Source organism: Brassica napus, chromosome C8 (genome assembly GCF_020379485.1).
Source record: "Brassica napus cultivar Da-Ae chromosome C8, Da-Ae, whole genome shotgun sequence".
Classification (NCBI taxonomy): Eukaryota; Viridiplantae; Streptophyta; class Magnoliopsida; order Brassicales; family Brassicaceae; genus Brassica; species Brassica napus.
The window spans coordinates 22,038,648-22,058,292 of NC_063451.1; the positions used below are offsets into that span (position 1 = coordinate 22,038,648).

Consider the following 19,645-nt stretch of genomic DNA (forward strand, 5'->3'; position numbering starts at 1 on the left):
GTTAACTATAACCTTAACTGGCTGTTTTAAACTTCCCCATCTCCATTTGACGTGTGGTTTGGACCTCGTTGCTAGAACTCGATGGGTACATTCCATACTCACAAGTTGTACTCTTGAGTTCCAAGTGCCATTTTCCTAAACTTCTTAATTTCATCATTGTATTGTATTGGCTCGAGTCTAAGTCAATGCTTCCTCCATATGAGCTGTATACATTGCTTTGACCCGGTTTCATCCATTAGTGAAGTTCTGATAGTGATACGTTTCCTTCTAAATCAAGCAGAATCTGCTTGTTTTTCACACAAAAAATTATTAACATATATACTTAAGACTATATTTTGCAACGTGAAAAAGATTAATGGCTGACTCCTAAGAGAAGAGAAAGGATGAAGTAAGTTATAACTTGGCTCATGTGAGGTCTGTGGCGAGAAGGATGGCGGCGTACACGACATAACATAACCACAATGCGAGCCATCTCCTCTCTGTCGTACTCTTATTCATATTTGTATTAGTTAAATCCTCAAGTCTTCTTCATATATTATAATATTATATTAGTTTGATTATTTTTTATTAAAAAACAATAGACTATAATTAAAAGGTATTGGAATATACTTTAAATAGGAAAAATCTAAACATTTTATTTACAAATCTTAATGGTTTCTTTACAATTTTTAACATAACAAATTTTCAAATATTTGGCATTTGTTGTTGCGATTTGTACTCAAACAATGCAGTTAAAAGTTTCAAATATTTTGCAGTAATCTAGGAAGTTCAAACAAACATGAAAATATCCATTTTTATATTTCTTCTAATTATAATATAAGATTATATAAATTTTCACTGACATTGTCACTTTAACCCGAACACAAGCAGCCATGTGAGATGTATACAAACACTCAATCTTTTTTTTTTTACTAAAACATACACCCAGTCTTAGTGATATTGCAAATGAAATGTATATATTATTTAGCATTGGTAAAATGAAAGAGCATATATAAAATTTTGCTACATTATTAACTTTTTTAAAATGAATTTATTGGACCACTAAAGAGGAATGGATTAAAGAACAAAATAATAACGGATGAGAATATTTGAAAGTGCATAGGGTCTCTTAAGGTTAGACGTGAAGAGTTTGTTGTCATATGGTCGTATATTTTGTAAGAAGTGAAGAGTTTCTTGTCATAGTCACCAAGGTTGTCGTCATAAGTCGAAATGAATTATCAATGATCCTCGGACTAAAGAGAATGTGAAATAAAAGTCCAAAAGATAATTCAGTTGTAGAGCTTAGTAAAACAGTTGCTGGACACATTTACTGGCCCATATAGATGGAGTGATCAAGTCACATATACCAGCTGTTAATGCTTTTTAGAAGAACAATATCAAACTTCTAGTCACGCTTGCAGTGTGGTAGACATGTTGGTTCATAAGATAAGAATCCTCGTATATGAAAATGAGCGTATATTGATAATGGTCAAAAGAGGCAATATAGTTTTGAATGATCTCCAGAAAAGACATTAAACATGACTGAAATAAATTCAGGTACCTGAGACAATGAAGAGATCTCAATAAGTTATGTCATGTATGAAATAAAATGGAACCGATAAGAAAATAGACGTCGATGATATTTATGCATGCAAAGTAGCAGTTGATATGAAGAACGAGAAATAGGACCATGAAAGAAAGTCTATTGAAAAGTGTACACAAAAAAATGATTGGTCAAATCAGAAAGAAACAATAGACAAAGATAAAAACTATTGCGAAAGAGAGATGTATTTGGACCAGTAGTCCATACACTAGAAGGTGTAAAACAAGTGGGATAGAAATGAGTCGTTGCACCAAAGTAATGTTAGGAGTTTCAAGGCCCCTAAGACAAATGTTGTAGTATAAATGATTGTCGAACCAGTTCTGAGGGATATCAAAGCACCGAGAATGCAAGTACTCACTTAATCTAAGTGCAACCAATGATTTAGATGAGTTTTAAACTACTACTAATACTAGAAAGCAATTACAGAATGATACTTTCTTGACTAAGGGAAAAGAGAACTCATGGGCATAGGGATTAGACCTTGGGTGATCAAGTATCGAACTAAGGATGGCAAATGATCAATCAAACTATCGACCTTAAGCCTAGACACAATTCTAAGCAAGTTTTATGTCTAGATGAATGCTCATTTGCTAACATATCTCAAACATCAAATCTCTTTGGTTGAATAATGTGAAAGCAATCATTACTAACAAGTCTATTAGCTATCTTAGCATCTTTAACAACAAATGTCTTTGGCAAAGTATACTAAAAGCCTAGGAGAGTTGTCTCAGGCATTTATTCAAACACCTTTTGGGTGGGAAATGCCTATTGATCAACTTTTAAGTGGCCAACTCAGAAGATGCATTATGAATACTCTACTAGCAAGGAACAAGAATGATCTACAATAAAACATCCTAGAACTAACCTAATCACCCTTGATCTCCCTAACCCATGAATTCAAAAGGTGATTACTCACTAGTCTCCATGATTCCTCTTAAACCCATATTGAATTTTAGATTAATCATGGAGAGAAATAGATAAGAAATCAACAAGAACACAAGATGAAAGCAATGAAATCTGAATCAAAAGAAGTTTTACTAGTTTTTCTCTAGAAAAGAGATTGTTTTTGGGTGGCTTACAAAAGTACTTAAAAACATAGGTTTTCAGAAGTAAAAACGTGCATAATGAAATGACCAAAAGGCCCTTGAGAAATCATGAATTCGCCAAACAAATAGACGCGGAGCAACCTCGGCACGTCGGTACGAGAGGTCGCTCCCGGGTCGTTTCTTCGCGAGCGACCTGGCTGTGTCGCTCCGAAGACGTCGCTCTCGGGTCGTCTCCTCACGAGCGACCTGGTTGTGTCGCTCTGAAGACGTCGCTCCGGGCTTCGTTGGGTGTCGTCTTGCCATGGAAATGCGAGCGACCTTGGAACGTCGCTCTGGCAAGTCGTTCTGGCAAGGGTGTCTCGCGATAGAAACGCGAGCGACCTCTCTACATCGCTCTGGCAAGGTCGCTCCGGGATGTGTGTCACAATGGCTTCATGTAGTCGCTCCGGGAAGTCGCTCCAGGCAGTGCTCGTCCAAAGATCACTCTAATCACCTCCCTTGAGCTCCAAATGTACCCAAATGTCTCCAGGAACTCCATGTGGTACTCCAATACCTAATAGAGACATATGTATGCAAAATGCAACCTAGACATGGCTAAATCCTAATCTATATGATGAAAATGCACATGAATAAATGGATAAAACAATGTGAATATGCAAGATATCAACTCCCCCAAACTTATTCTTTTACTTGTCCTCAAGTGAACTTTCTAGAACTCATAGGGAGAAAGGTTTGAAGGTGGGAGCTCATAGCCAAAAGAAACACAAAAAGCACTCAAATCAACATTTAAATTCAGCATTAGTACACCCTCTCTTATTATACTTTAGCTTCTCTATGCCTATCTCAACTCTTTTCATCCCTACACTCATCATCATGCATTCACACATGCAAATCAGCCAACTCTCAAGTTCATTAAGCATAGCATCAAGTGAATTCTTGCAAATGGTCAATTGGTCCAAATCATTTGGTTGAGTAAGCGAATGCTTTTATTCAAGTGGGTCAAGAGGTTCAAAATCCATGATCTTTTAAAGTGGTTTACTCTCAAAACAAGTAGCCTTGACATTGCACATAATATATCTAAGAAATGGACCAACTCATGCATACAATGCTCAATCTCTATTGTTCTACCCTTTTCCCAAACATACAGGTTACACAATCACTTCCCAATGTCAGACCCAACTCTCATCTCTCACCAAAAGATCCCAAGAATACTTTGCACATAAAACTCTTTTTCTTTGAAATCTATAAAGGATTTTCTCAACTTCTAAACAAATCTTAGCTCTAAACAACTTTGCTAGCCCCCTTTTTCTTTCTTTTTCTCTTTTTTTTTCTTATATATATATATTTTTTTTTTCGGGGGCCAAGACTTTTCATAAACTCGAGCTAGACGTTTATCTATTAATTCCAATAAGATTATCCATTTAAACACAAAGAGTCTATTCTTTTCCTTTGAACTTTTCATGCTTCCAAACCATAGTCACCACACTCACCCCCACCTATAGCTAGACAATAAAGTGCCTAATCTAGCAAGAATAAAGACCAAGCATTGTCGTTCCCGATACTCTCAACATTATGCACATGTATGGCTTTCCGAAAAAGGCCTCACTCATCAAATAATGAAAGCTTAAAAGGAGGAAGGGATTTTGGGAATGGTGTACCACTAGAGTTTGTCAAAAAAGATTGGCATAAAGGATGTGATAACTCAAGTGTGTATATCCATGATTCAGTACACAAGGGACCATGAGCAAGATGCATTAAGTTCGTTCAGTTCAAATAAGATTGTAGTTGGCTTCAAAGACTGAGTTTCAGCAATCAACAAGTTTCAGGAAGAGTTTTCATGGCTCGAAGCATACAAGTCTTTTTGAGAGGTGCATAAGCTACTCAGGTGCAAAGTAGTGTTCTTTACAAGGCATTTCAAATCATTGCTCCCAATGCAAGTAAATGCAACCTATATGCTCTAGACTCTCCTAGAAATGCAAATGATGCAAACTAAATGATTTTTTTTTAATGCAAATATATATGTATAATGCAATGCATGAGACTCAAAATCATCAAAACAAATGTGATCAAATACTTGGTACCTCCCCCAAACTTAAATGACACAGTCTCTGTGTTGTCAAGGAGAGAGAGATACCAAAAAAGAGAAAACTAATATGTAAAAACGAAATGGTATATACAAGGGAAAGTAGTGGGTTACCTTCTATGGGGAATGAGTAGAGGGAGATGCTCCCTCCTCGTCGTCCTCAGGTGGTGACTCTTCAAGGTGCTCATCAGCAGGTGTGCCCATCTCTTCAATGTAGAAGGCTTGCCCGAACACAATTGGTTTCTTCATTTTCTCCTTGATGTCAAAGTGGAGAACATGCCCTTTACCCGAATGGAGATCAATCGTGCCCTCTTTCACCTTAACAATTGCTCCTGCTGTAGCTAAGAATGGCCTTCCAAGAATCAATGGGTCTTGAGCCTCCTTACCCATCTCAAGCACCACAAAATATGTAGGTATCTCATACCTTCCAATCTTCACAGGGAGGTCATCTAAGATGCCCACAGGGTACTTCACTGAACGATCAGCTAAAACCAGAGAGAGTCTACACTTCTTGTACTGAGTGAATCCAAGCTTCTTTGCAACAGACAAAGGCATCACGCTGTCACTAGCTCCCAAATCGCAGAGACATTTCTCAAATACAATAGGTCCAAGAGCACAAGGTAGTGTGAAGCATCCTGGATCCTCTAACTTCTCTGGAACATCAAGCCTCTGGATGATGGCACTGCACTCATGGGTAAAAATCATCATGCTTTCCATTTCCTTCTTCTTTGCAGCTACAACATCTTTCAGGAACTTGTTGTATTGAGGAATCAACATGAAAGCATCGATGATGGGCATTGCAACCTGAGCTTCACTCATTTGTTTCTCAAACAGAGCTTTGTACTTCTCTAGCAGCTGCCTCTTGAATCTACCAGGAAATGGAAGTTTGGGTTCATAGGGAGGATGAACAAAAGAATTCTCACTTGCTGGAGCAACAACTTCACCATCTTTCACTGTTTTCCTCTCTTCCCCCACCTTTCTTTTACCTTTGGCTTCCACAATCTTCTCCAAGATTTCATCATTGATTTTCTCATCAACAATTACCACTTCATCATCTAAGTTGATGGCCACCTCCTCACCTAGTTTCTCAGCATCCCTGGTGAGGGTTGTAGGAGGTAACTGCATACCACTCCTAAGGGTGATAGCTTTGGCCTCCTTGGGGTTTTGGTCAGATTTTCTAGGTAGAGATTCTTGCTGGCGATTCTGGTGAGTGTTCATGGAAGCAAACTGATTCTCTAAATTCTTGACTGTAGAAGCAAGATGTGAGAATTTGTTGTTGAGCTCATTGTAGCTCCCATCAATCTTGGAATGAAGGTTCTTCAACTCATAACCAACATGCTTCTCACTTCTAGTCTGAGACTCCAAGATTTGTTTCAGTAAGGTCTCAGTGCTGCTCTCTTGAGGAGCAGAGGAACCAGACGAGGGGTTTTGCTGAGGCTGATAGCTGCCTTGCTGGTTGTTTCTAGGCGGATAACAACTCTGTTGGTTGTAAGGATAGGATTTCTGTTGGTAGTTGTTGTACTGAAAGTTGGGCTCTTTTTTGTACCAGCTACCATTGTTGTTGTTGAAACACAGCTCTTCCTGACCTTCCAAACCCTCAACCTCATGGACAAGAGGTGGTGTCTCTAGGCTTGGGTTACCAATAAAGTGCAGCTGCTCTTGGGTGGCTTTATCAGCAATGAGGATGTCTATCTTATCTTGTAGAGCTCTCAACTCCTTCCTCGTCTGCTTATCATCTGTTCGACTGCCTCTGTCGTGGTCTCCACTGTAGACCGCATCACTCTTTACCATGTTGTCAACCAGCTCCTCTGCATCTTCCTCAGTTCTCCCCAAGAAGAACCCATTGCTAGCTGTATCCAGTCTGGCCCTGTACTTAGGAAGAGCACCACGGTAGAATGTGCTTAGCAAGCTCTCCTTAGAGAAACCATGGTGTGGGCATTGAGCTTGGTAGCCCTTGAATCTCTCCCAGGCTTCACTGAAGCCTTCCAAGTTCTTCTGTTGAAAGCTGGAAATCTCATTTCTCAGCTTAGCAGTTCTTGAAGTAGAGAAGAACTTCTCCAAGAATGCTTTCTTGCAGTCATCCCAAGTGGTGATAGAGTCGCTGGGTAGAGACTTCTCCCACTGACGTGCCTTATCCCCCAAAGAGAAAGGGAATAGCTTGAGCTTTAAGGCATCTTCGGACACACCATTGGTTTTTGACAACCCACAGTAGCTGTCGAACTTGTCCAAGTGATCAAATGGGTCCTCTAGAGTCAAGCCATGATACTTGTTGTTCTCGATCACGTTGAGGAGTCCTGACTTGACCTCAAAGTTGTTGGCTGCCACAGCTGGTGCTCGGATTCCCAGTCTATGACCATGAATGTTGGGCCGCTCATAAGTACCAATGGGTCGAGCTGCCCGTGGTTGGTGTTCTGCCCCTTGCGGTGGATCTGCCATATCAATATCCAATCTCTGCAAGTGGGCTTGTTGTTCTTCTTCTCTTCTAGCTCTAGCACACTCCCTCTCGAAAGCTCTAATGTCTGCTACTATTGAAACTAGGTTTGATGGACCCCTGCTCCTCAAGTTCATACACCTGAAAGTGAAAGGTAGGTGAAGGAGAAGAATCAGTAACAAAACAAAATTAAAATGACTTAGTCTCAAGCAAGTGACTAAATCTCAATGTTTAAATCTACTCAGAATTTGGCAACGGCGCCAATTTAATGTTAGGAGTTTTCAAGGCTCCTAAGACAAATGTTGTAGTATAAACGATTGTCGAACCAGTTCTGAGGGATATCAAAGCACCGAGAATGCAAGTACTCACTTAATCTAAGTGCAACCAATGATTTAGATGAGTTTTAAACTACTACTAATACTAGAAAGCAATTACAGAATGATACTTTCTTGACTAAGGGAAAAGAGAACTCATGGGCATAGGGATTAGACTTTGGGTGATCAAGTATCGAACTAAGGATGACAAATGATCAATCAAACTATCGACCTTAAGCCTAGACACAATTCTAAGCAAGCTCTATGTCTAGATGAATGCTCATTTGCTAACATATCTCAAACATCAAATCTCTTTGGTTGAATAATGTGAAACCAATCATTACTAACAAGTCTATTAGCTATCTTAGCATCTTTAACAACAAATGTCTTTGGCAAAGTATACTAAAAGCCTAGGAGAGTTGTCTCAGGCATTTATTCAAACACCTTTTGGGTGGGAAATGCCTATTGATCAACTTTTGAGTGGCCAACTCAGAAAATGCATTATGAATACTCTACTAGCAAGGAACAAGAATGATCTACACTAAAACATCCTAGAACTAACCTAATCACCCTTGATCTCCCTAACCCATGAATTCAAAAGGTGATTACTCACTAATCTCCATGATTCCTCTTAAACCCATATTGAATTTTAGATTAATCATGGAGAGAAATAGATAAGAAATCAACAAGAACACAAGATGAAAGCAATGAAATCTGAATCAAAAGAAGTTTTACTAGTTCTTCTCTAGAAAAGAGATTGTTTTTTGGTGGCTTACAAAAGTACTTAAAAACATAGGTTTTTAGAAGTAAAAACGTGCATAATGAAATGACCAAAAGGCCCTTGAAAAATCATGAATTCACCAAACAAATAGACACGGAGCGACCTCGGCACGTCGCTGCGAGAGGTTGCTCCCGGGTCGTTTCTTCGCGAGCGACCTGGCTGTGTCGCTCCGAAGACGTCGCTCTCGGGTCGTCTCCTCACGAGCGACCTGGTTGTGTCGCTCTGAAGACGTCGCTCCGAGCTTCGTTGGGTGTCGTCTTGCCATGGAAACGCGAGCGACCTTGGAACGTCGCTCTGGCAAGTCGCTCTGGCAAAGGTGTCTCGCGAGCGACCTCTCTACGTCGCTCTGGCAAGGTCGCTCCGGGATGTGTATCACAACGACTTCATGTAGTCGCTCTGGGAAGTCGCTCCAGGCAGTGCTCGTCCAAAGATCACTCTAATCACCTCCCTTGAGCTCCAAATGTACCCAAATGTATCTAGGAACTCCATGTGGTACTCCAATACCTAATAGAGACATATGTATGCAAAATGCAACCTAGACATGGCTAAATCCTAATCTATATGATGAAAATGCACATGAATAAATGGATAAAACAATGTGAATATGCAAGATATCACAAAGAAATATCAATATAGAATTGACTGTGAAGACACATAGTCTCATGTGTAGATGCAACTACTTTCATGTTCCTTATTAGTCTGGCAATAAAGGAAGAACATGAATTATACAACCCACTGGAAACTGATAATCTCTAAGAGATAGAATCCTTTAAAAAAAATAGAATCCATGAAGGACTAGGATTGGTGATATCAAAATCATGTTCCCAAGAACTCTAGCTATTCGATCGAAATATGTTTTATGGGATATATGAAGTATTTGAAGTTAATCAATACATCTTTATACTTATCAAGAGATTATCAGATCAATAGAATCTTTGATTTGAATATAATCAAAACTCCTGAGGAGTTATAGAAAATTGTATTTTGGATTAACAATACTGTACTGTCTTTATGTATTCCAAACTGAAAACCTAAAATGAGATGTTATCTGTAAAAATCCTTAAAGGATTTTATGCTCGTATATGTTTGGTCTTGAAGTACCATATCTAAAGTGTTATTGAGCAAGTTAAAAAAATTTTCATAACTAAAATATATGATTTTGCATGACAAAAAAAAGTCACAGCGGTAACTTTTATAATAAGAGCATGAATAACTCTTATTTACAAGATAAATGGCTAGACGAGTGTATGCAAAGACATTTGGCTTAAAGTCCAAATAGACCACAAAATTATTGTCTATATCAAATGAGAACTGCGCAATCGATGTTTCTGGGATGTCAAGGACACTCAAGCAGGCTCTTGGATATGGCGTAAACTGCTCAAGCTCCGCCACCAAACAGCTATTCTCCTAAAGTATGAAATAGGTAACGGGAAGGACACTCTTTTCTGGTTTAATAACTGGCTGAATACGGGAAAATTGATAGATATTGCAGGTGACTCGGGTACCATGATTCTTGGTATTAGCAGATATGCCAGAGTCTCCGACGCAGCCTCGTCTGGGCAATGAAACATAAGAAGATGTCGTAGCTGTCCCCTACGGGAGATGATAGCTGCCATTAACTTTGTTCCACCCCCGGTAGAGGATGCAGGAGGTGACCGTGTGCTATGGAAACATGGAGATGACAGTTACTAATCTTGGTTCTCAGCATCCAAGACATGGGACCAACTTCGAGATCACGGAAATGTTGTGGAGTGGAGTAAAATAATATGGTACTCGGAAGCAATACCACGTTTCTCGTTTATAGCGTGGCTGGCCGTGCGTAATAGACTTTCGACAGGCGATCGGACTCGAGCGTGGGGAGAGGTTCAGTTTTGCAGGCTCTGTGGCGAGCCAGACGAAACCCGAGACCACCTATTTTTTGCATGCCCGTACTCCTATACTGTTTGGACTGACTTGACAGGTTCTCTTCTGCCTCGGCCAAATCCTGACTGGAGTATTACCATCAACACCCTGCTATCTCCTCGCCGTAATAAGGTTGACTCCTGCCTGCTTCGGCTGGCTTATCAAGGATCAATCTACTCACTGTGGAGAGAACGCAATGGTCGGAAACATAACAACTCTTGGAACTCCCCGGCTCAGCTTGTGTGATCGCTAGACAAAACCATACGGAACAGAATCTCATCCCTTCGAGGCAGGAACCCTGAGTTCAATAGCCTCCTTATGCAAAGATGGCTGGGAAAGAATTAAAATGATGGAACTGCAATAGCTCTTTCAAAATTTCAGTATTGTAAACATTTTTTCTTTTGTTGATATATAAATTTAACATTTCAACAAAAAAAAAAGAGAATTGTGGACCTGAAGTCTATATACATTTAATACTCTAATGGAAAGAGTTTATTATTATATTCTCAATTTTAAAGAAGATTTATTTGATTGGAATGCATATCCTGAAGATATTGCTTTCAGGAGAAGAAATATGGTAGTGTGTGTGGTTGTACTCTTTTTCCTTATCATAGTTTTTATCCCACTGGGTTTTTGCATGACAAAGTTTTAACGAGGCAACAACACAAGTGATAGACACCCAAAGGGAATGTTATCATTTCAAAGATGAAAGTCTATCATCATTCTAAGTCCTTCAAGATTATGTATCTTAGCAAGAATCAACATGAGTCATATCAAGACTCATGCACTGCAGAAGATTGGCAATGTTCGTGTCCTACAAGTTTGTACAAGTGACTTATTCACCAATGCGCTAACCACTGCTACTTTCAAGAAGTTAGTTCATCTAATCGGACTACGTCATCTCAAAGATCTCGACGTATGTACACATGAGAGGAAGTCATTACGCGCTGCACTCTTTTTCCCTTAATCATGATTTTTCCATTTTGGTTTTCTTGATAAAGTTTTTAACGAGGCAGCACTACGCGTTTTGAAAACACTTTAGTATAATGAACATTGAAGGGAAGTGTTATGAATATTGTGGTGATGTCCATATGGAAAGTCCTAGATATACTTGTTCTCCACTCCAAGTTAGACTTTGTTTCCAAGCTGTTGTAATCTTATATAAAGGATCTATTACTCGATAAATCTTTATATATAAAGTAGGGTTTACTCCCTCCTGGTGATGCCACCTTAGCGTCCACGTCATAAATTCGAGCTTTGAGAAGCTGACACGTGTCCTCCTATAACAAAACTATGTGTTTCATTAAGTATGCGTTCACTTATATTCAGAGAGAGTTTTAAATGGGTTTCGAATGTGGTCATGTATTTAAATTATTTAAAGGCTTGAATTGGGCTCAAATTTAGACATTCTGTAATCTGTAGACAAGGTCTCCTCTTGGAGACTCCACCGTCTCAAAAACAAATCTCAAACCGGTAAAAAAATCTGAAAACGTAACGTTGTTAGTCTGAATCTAATCGTCACCTTTGACGGGATTATTAACAAGTTTACCACTCCGCACACGGTATCATTGAATGCAAACCCCTTTACTTCCTTTCTCAGAATCTTTGACTATAAAGAGGCATGTCCTATCCCCTGGATTTCAATCAGTACTATCCTCTCAAGCATTAGCTTTTGATAACAGTGATTTTGATTTTGGTTTCTGAGAAATGATTTCACTTTTGGTTTTGTTTGTTAACTTGATTTACGTTTGTTCATGTATAGATTATCATTTTTTTATTCCTAAGTTTTTGTGTATCGGTGATGATTTAGATGTTGATTTTTTTGTTTATTATGTTTGTTACGATCTTCATCAATGTAGTTTTCGACCATAGATTTCCTACATGATTATATTTTTAATTCCTCTTTACTATGTGCTTGCGTTCTGTTTTGGGCGATATTTGTTGGTCTCATGTTGTTTTTACGTTTGTTCATGTATAGATTATCATTTTTTTTATTCCTAAGTTTTTGTGTATCGGTGATGATTTAGATGTTGATTTTTTTGTTTATTATGTTTGTTACGATCTTCATCAATGTAGTTTTCGACCATAGATTTCCTACATGATTATATTTTTAATTCCTCTTTACTATGTGCTTGTGTTCTGTTTTGGGTGATATTTGTTGGTCTCATGTTGTTTTTTTGTTACTAAGCCGAACAATTGTTTACATTGTTACCATCCTCCTAGATTTCTCTTTATATGTTTATGATTTTAATTTGTACTTGACTAATTTATAGAGTTCCTTTTGATGTTGGCTATCGATCGTTTTGGTGATAGTTTTTGTGACTAAGAATCCCACGAAGTGAGCAGGATGTAGCAAAGAGATTGCAAATGATCCAAACTAAACCAAACGGCCAAACAAATGCCTTCTTCGTTTTCATTTAATCGTTGCCTACTGATTCTTAACTTTCATGTGTTCAGTAGTTTCCAAGGATTAAACATTTTGGCTGTCAAAATACTTTTCATTTGGCTACTGTGAAATTTACTGAAGGTTATAAGAGTAGATCTTTTGTCTGTTATTGTTTTTTTTCTTTCCATTAAAGTGTCTACCCTAATTCTTTTGTGTGCTGGACTTTTTGTGATCCTTAGGAAATATTTCTGTGAAACTTTCGAAAATGAACATCCTATGAAACAAATATACTGCTGCTTGCTGTGAATGGCTCCTTTCACTTTGAAGGTTCTTTTATAACTTAGCCTCTTGATCTTGAAAGGCACACTAACATAATTGATAGAGGAAGCACCGTAAAGATGGACACAAAAACAGGTTAAGAAAATCTGTGGGAGACAATGCTCTAAATCTAATACTCCCTCTGTTTTTTATTGTAAGTAGTTTAAGCAAAATTTGTTTGTTTCAAAATATAAGTAGCTTTCATAATTTTAAGTAATTTTTACTTTTATTGGGTATAGTGTTACCAATCAAATAATATATACTTATTTATGACTGGTTTAACTACACCTAATTTATATATCAAATGCTACTTTTGGAAAAATTAATAACTTTCTTAATATTTGTGCATTCATCTAAAACTACTTACAATAAAAAACAGAGGGAGTACTTTCATTTCACAATAATGCAGAGGAAGACACTTTATGGTGCTAAGGCTGAAAAGTGCAAAGTTGGCTATGAGAAAAACATGAGAGACTACAACAGATTATCTGGTAAAACGAGTGTCAATCGAGAGTCAGTTTAGAGATTGGTTATTATTTGAATCGTTGACCATATTGAATTGTTGTTACTCTAAGGAGGAAGGTCGAAAGGAAGATGAGGCCATCTACCATTACAGATGTTGAACTACCGCCTTACTCTGCCTGCCATGTTCAGGCTGCATGTTTCCTCTTCTACGTGACTCTTGATTTCCTAAGCTTTCATTCACGTTTTTTTGTTACAATAATTACTCTCCTTATCCAAATGTTCCATGTGTTGCTTTCCAAGTTTAACTTAAAAGCCTCTTCACATATACCTTATTTAATATTGTATTACAGAGCAATTCATTGCAGTAAAATTAGTTAGAGATCCAAAGATTACTTGACAAACAAGTTACGAATCAAACCACTGGAAAGTAAGAAAAAAAAAAGAACCCAAATCCAACAACATAAGCTACCAAGACAAAATTGAAATCCCCCACGATTGACGAACCCAAATAATTGACATCTTAGAAAACCCAATCTTCATAGATCCAAATTAAAACGATTATCTTTTCATGATTGTTTTTAAAGATATGGAATATACATGTATATCACTCTCTTCTCATTACTTCATATATCTCTCTATACAAAAGAGAACTATCATATATAGTTGTAAGTTTTTTAAACAAGAAAATATTACAATTTTTAAACATCTGATTTAAGAAAAAAACATAAAATATAGAGAGTTTTAAATTTAAATGAGAGAGTCCATTGAATTACTTATAGACTAATTGGAAACAAATGTTATAAATTGTTCTAAGTGAATCGAAACATGCATGTAAATAATTCAACCAATTAAACACTGTAACTAAAATTTAATTAATTTTTGTTCATTCTTCTCTTCATCTTATATATAATTTTCAATAACAAAAAATGGATACAAAAATTTTTGAATCGCATAAAAGAAAAATATTGAATAATTTAAAATTATATTATATTTGTCTATAGTTTCTTATATATTTTTATAATAGATTATAGAATTTATATATTAAAATAAACATACTAAATATATAATCAAAATTTAAATTTAAACAAAAAAATCGGGCGTAGCCCGGGCCGACCCTAGTAATATCACAATACTAAAAGCACAATATATTCAATGGTGAGGCTGCCACGTCCTCAAAAAAAATCAGCCAATGAGGAGCAATTAATCGGACACGTCAGCATTGCTTCAGTCAACTTAGATCCGGGCCATCCATATGGGCTTCTAAAAGTCCGCAATAGCCCATATCATGCCTATCTCGCCTACCATAATTTTCCTTATCGTCTCCGACCCTTCCACTTCGTCGTCATCCTTTCAAATTCTCTGCAATTCACCGTTATTACGACCACTCGACCACTCTGAATCATTCAATATATTTCTCTTAGACGGCACCCGATCTAACAATCCCTCTCCCTCTTCCCTATCCTCACGATACAACCTTAACGTCATCCTCAGGCCTAATGACAGTCCTCCGTCCTTGAAGTTATTCAAGCACTCTTCAATACTGTAACATCCGAATAGTCATAATCCCTTCAATTTCCCAGTCTAGCCATATATAACTCACTCTCCCATTTCACTTCTGCCCTATTCACACACCAGCGATACAAATCCCACAATGTTGTCAATCGTCACTATCGAAAAGTCTTACCTTTTAACTCATGCGTTCACTTCAACTCCTCCATCCTTCCATCTCTCAGGTTCATCACTTTCTTGATAGTCTCAACGTCATGCCTCTTTGTGACTCTTTCCACTCAGGTCATGTTATCGTATCAACCACATCAGCTCACCAATTCACTCTCTTTTAAATCTATCTCCCAGGTCTTTCTCATCCCGTCATACCAATTAGTCAGATTATGAGAGTTCCAGCTCCATATCCATCCAAGGTAGTGTTTATGTACCAATTTCATTAGAAACCAAACATAAATTAAGAGTCATAACATCTCACAAACAATCTCTTTTTTTTTGGAATTTAGAATTGTTAATGCTATGTGTAATCTCCCAGCTCTAACTTTCAGAATATGATTAAGTTGAAATCGTGCCTGTGAAATCTAGGGGCAAAAGATAGAGAGGTATAAGCAAAGCTACCATTTTGTCTGCTTCTTAACACTTATGTGTATCACATTCTTCGACCACTCAAATTCATCATCCCAGTCACTTGTTCTTCCATCGTAATGAAACAGAACAACAGTAAAGTTGTCTGAAAACTGTTTTTAGGAAGACAAAACATGGTGTTCAAAAAAAAAGGAAGACAAAACATAAATGAGATTACCATTAAAATAAAAATAAAAATTTAGAAAAAAAAACAAAAAGGACAGGAAGCAACCTTCTTAACACATGCATCTATGTTTTGGCTCTGTTTTTAACCCACTGTAAATGTTACTAGATATCTCGGTTTCTTTTTCAAATTCTGAGGAAACAGAGAGAAGAAAATAAACTGTAAAATCCAAGAATGAGATTGTGTGTTTGAGAATCAAACTTCTTCTGGGTTCCCCCAAAACCTGCGCAAATACAAGTCTGACTCGGATGCAATAATACCGGGTGGTAATCTCTCAGCTCCTTTTGGATTTGAAGGAACCCATATCTGAGAAAAATGTGAATCAAATTGTTCTGGAAACATGCAAACAAATGTGCAAAATTTCTAAACAATTACATAAAACATACCTTTGAGATATCAGTGGCTTGTACAGGAGATACAAATTTTGTTAAAAAAAATACAACTGGTCATAAAATCATATAAGTAGAAAGCTTCATTTAATAGATAGTTAATAATCTAATCTATTAATTTAAAATACTATTTTTTATACTAAGAGATTGTCATTTAAGTTTTGGACCTATCATTTTTTTTATTAATAGATATGATTAGATATACAACTCTCTTACATTAATAAAATTTGCTTACGAAATAGCATTCACAATAAAAACTACACGTGATATATTAGAATATTCCAATATTTTTTTTGGAATAGCACAACTAAACCAGATTTTTTAAATTTAAATTTAGTCTAACAATAACAGTGAAGTGATCAAATAGGCTATATTCCCGTATTTCACCTTTATGCAATACTAGATCCGTGGCCACAGATCAATAAAAGTTAGTTTAGCGAAAGTTTCATTTTTTTCATCTAAATTGTTCAAATGATATATATAAACAAATATATGAAATTCCTGTATTTTACCGTGTTTTTTTCACATTCATATTAATTTAGATCTTTTTTCCGCGCTACGTGCGGATTAGGAGTGGACATGTTATTCGATATCTTAATTCATACCCGATTCTGATTCGAAAAATCCAAACCGAAATCCGACCGAAGTGGCAAAAATACCCGAACGGATATTAAGTTAGGAGAGACTGGATATCCGAACCCGAATGGATATCCGAAGATAACATAATGTATGTATACTTAACCATATGTTTCTACTTTAGTTCTTTTATTTTATTCAAAATATCTATATTGATGTTGCATATGGTTCAGAGATTAGATAATATGTATATAATTATGGACAAAATGATTTACTTCTCACTTAAAATGCTTTTTTCGTACATTAATAAAAATTGAACTCAAAATCTCAAAATAACAACCAGATTAATTTTTCAATTTTAATTTTTTTTTATCTCTAAATCTGTTAATCGTCCAACCAATAAAAACAGAAAATCAGTTAAGTTAATGGTAAAAAATTTTGTACAAAAACTTGAGCAATGAAGAACTTATTTTTTTGTCTAAATCTAAATATCTGAACCCGGTCCGAAATAACAAAACCGAACTAAAAAATATCATAACCTGACCCAATATGTAAAAATACTCGAACGGGTTCTAGACCCCATTACCGAAATACCCCCAAAATCTAAAATATCCGATTCAAACCTAAATAGGTATCTAAACGCCCATGCCTAATGCGGATTGTGTCTTATTATTTTTTATATTTAAAAATTGCTTAGATTATTTTGCACCAAAAAATTATAAAATGTGTAAGACAACAAAGAATATTTAAAGATTTTTTGTTGTAATTCTTTAAGTTGACGAATTTCACTTTGTTTTTAACTATTGTGTATTTTACTGCATTTATTGTGTATTGAAAAAAAAATTAGATGATTCAAGCCACCTACACAAATAAAACAATAGCTCTAAATTGACTATACTAAATCTAAAATTAAATATAATATAAATGCAATAATTTATATAAAGTAAAAAAGGTAAATATTTCAAAAATACACAACCGCCCGCGCGGAAAAAATCTCTATAGTACGTATAGGAATTCCTCTTTCATCTCTTCTTTAGTTATAACAAAATCTACAGAGGTTTAAATTCCTCATAAACAATTTTTTTTAATTTTCTCTATATAAAGATCCAACAAGTGTCTGTTCTAACAAATCTAGTTGCTTGCTTGTTGTGTGTTTCCCTATTTCCCCGGTGAAAATTAAACAAAAAGGAAGAGGAAAAGGGTGCAGAAGAAGACGAAGAAGAATCAATCAAATCAAATCAAATCGAATCAAATCAAATCGGCTCTCTCTTTCAGAATCTCTACGCCGTAAGAAGTTTTCGTCTCTCAATTATACGCAAAAACCCCCCCCCCCAATGGAAAATTGAGGTATCTAGCTCGACTCGTTTAGATAGTATTCGTGTCGAGCGGAAGACGTTGCAGAACTTGCTCGACGATTGCCAAAGAGCTCTCCAGCTTCTAAATCTCTCCGATGTGGATGATAGCGACCGCGTGGGCCAGTGGAGTGACTCACCGGATAGGGAAGAAGAGCTGTCTACTTCCGAATCAAGAGATCCTGAAACCGATAAAGTAATGCTTTATATCCCCACCCTCACTATCTATCTCTGCTTTGTAGGATTTTGATGAAAAAAAACGTTAGCTTTACAGTAGAATAGTTGTGATGTATGAGAGAAAGAATATGAGAATTTAAAAGCAATGCAGTTGTATGATCTCATCAAATCTAGAGTTGAATGCCATGACTTTCGAGATAGGTTAGAGTCAGCCCAAGCTTCACTTCTCCTCCAAGACCTTCCTGCTGGTAACAAGTTCATTACTGTTTGAAGAATATATATATATATATATATATATGTACGTGTTGCGTTTAGCTTAACTCTCTAGGTTGTTGAATTTGGCAGAAGATGGTAGCTCTTGGGATGTAGTTAGTGAAGATGATATATTATGGGGTGACAAAAGTAGATGATTATGTGGTCGTTAGGGAAGAAGATGTAGCAGATGGTATTGCTTGTTTCATGGTTACTTATTTATCTTCCCTTGAACAGACAAAGGTACCTACTTACTATCTCCTCCTTTTTATGTCTCTCAGTCAACTTATCATGTGTAGTTAATCTGAGTGATATCTTTTTTTCTTTGTAGGATATATCACCTGATCAGCTTCATAAAGGTATGCTAGTGAGTCTGACTTTTGTTATGTCAAAATTCAAATACTAAGATATTATTACTTATGAACTGGGAATGTAGCACTTAGCACCATGTTTTCTGTGAAGAAGAGAAAGGGGAAGCTTCGTAAAGCATGGGAAGGTAGTAAAGTTATTTACAACGTTGCTTCATGGAGCGCCACTGCCATAGGGTACATTCACCAAACCTCACTCTCTCTCTTTTTTTTTAAACAGATCACATCACTCTAACTTTGTGTGTCTGAATGATTATAAGTTCTCACCAAATATCCTTTTAATGGCAACCACAGGATATATCAAAACCCGATGATCCTGAGTATTGCATCTAAAGCCTTCTGGGTGTCTTGCAAGGCTATATCAAAGCTTGTCTGAATTGAATAACACATCTAACTCACAGGGTGGTGCTCATAAATGTTTCTATATCATTTAATTTTATATCTGTACAGAATGCCGTTGGTGTATCCTTCTTCTCTATTATGTTATCCACAAACATGCAATGTTAAAGATTAGTTCACATTCCGAAATAATCTGTATTTCAAAAACAAGTGCACAATTGTTTTATTCTTTTTTCCTTGTCAAAATCACCAAATAAATGAGGGAAACAGAGAACGCGACTCTCTTGCGTTTTGAGCTAGTGTTGTGTTTACCATGCGTACATGTCATCCACATTGCACTCGCCTAGGTACACTTTAACACTCATTTGGCGATCCACAGCTGCCTTCAGCTATCAGAACTCTGTCGCTTGCAAATTAAGTACTATGATCTTGTATATCAACTCTTTCTGCAAATTCAAAAGATAAAAACTTCTTGCTACTTTTTTTAATTTATTTGGAAGTTACTTCCTCGGGAGCTTGGCAACGATCAGCAGCTATCTCGTCTAGTGTCAGTGGCTCTACAGGATCTTTACA

The 19,645-nt window shown here is 36.7% G+C and overlaps 1 non-coding gene and 1 pseudogene across 1 annotated transcript; both read left to right on the plus strand.

Moving 5' to 3' along the window:
- The first annotated feature begins 6,632 nt into the window (after nt 1-6,632).
- On the plus strand, nt 6,633-6,739 carry LOC125592267. Its single transcript, XR_007328105.1, has one exon. It is a non-coding gene; the product is annotated as a small nucleolar RNA R71 (small nucleolar RNA).
- Nucleotides 6,740-14,337: 7,598 nt separating this feature from the next.
- On the plus strand, nt 14,338-19,303 carry LOC106427369 (annotated as a pseudogene).
- The last annotated feature ends 342 nt before the right edge of the window (nt 19,304-19,645 follow it).